This window comes from Pediculus humanus, genomic scaffold (assembly GCF_000006295.1).
Source record: "Pediculus humanus corporis 1103172108241 genomic scaffold, whole genome shotgun sequence".
Taxonomy (NCBI): Eukaryota; Metazoa; Arthropoda; class Insecta; order Psocodea; family Pediculidae; genus Pediculus; species Pediculus humanus.
The window spans coordinates 38,678-39,540 of NW_002987811.1; positions in this window are offsets into that span (position 1 = coordinate 38,678).

Sequence of the window (863 nt, forward strand, 5' to 3'; positions counted from 1 at the left end):
ATCGAAGGGAGTAAAAGCGAGACCGGCGAAGAGACGGCTGAGCTCGTGACGTCAAAAGAGCTTGAGCTGTCGACCTCCTGGCTAATATCGACTCGGCGAGAGAAGTGGAAGCAGAAAAAGGAAGAGAATAAAAAAAAAAAAAAAAAAATAATAATAATAAAATTTCAATTTGCGCGCGTTTTTTTTTTTTAAAGGTACGATTCACGCAATCATTACTACCTTAGTAAAAAAAAAAAAAAAAAAAAAAACTTGAAAATTTTCTTTTATTGGGGGAGGGGGGGAGCGGGAGGCGGGAAGAATTTAGAGTGAATGATAATAATAATGATGATGATAATGATGATGGTTAAAGTTTTTGTTTTCATTTTAAAAATATCGTAATATCGAAACGAATTTTTTTTTTTTTCTACACCGTAAATCATATCAAAAAAAAAAAAAAAATTTTTTTACCCGTTTTTTACCTTTCCCCACCCCCCACTTAATCCCTTCATTCACCTCCCCTCCTCCTCATCGATCTCCTCCTCCCCCTTATAACAAAATTTAAACCCGAGCTTTTTTTTTTTGTTCGAAATTCTTATTTGCTTACCAATTATCTTTTGCCACTCCTGTTTTCATTCGGAGTTTTTTTTTAAAAAAATAATTTTTTTTTTTTCTTCTTCCACTTTTACCTGATTTGAATTTTTACGTCGCTAAAACTTTTCTTTTTTATTTTTTTTATTTACTTTTTTATTAACGAATTTATTTTTTTTATAAATTTTATTTTACGTTCTAATTTACCGCAATCAATTTATATTGATAAGAAAATTCTAGAAAAAAAAAAAAAAAAAAAAAAAAAAACGGGAAATTTTTTTTTTTTTTTTTTTTTT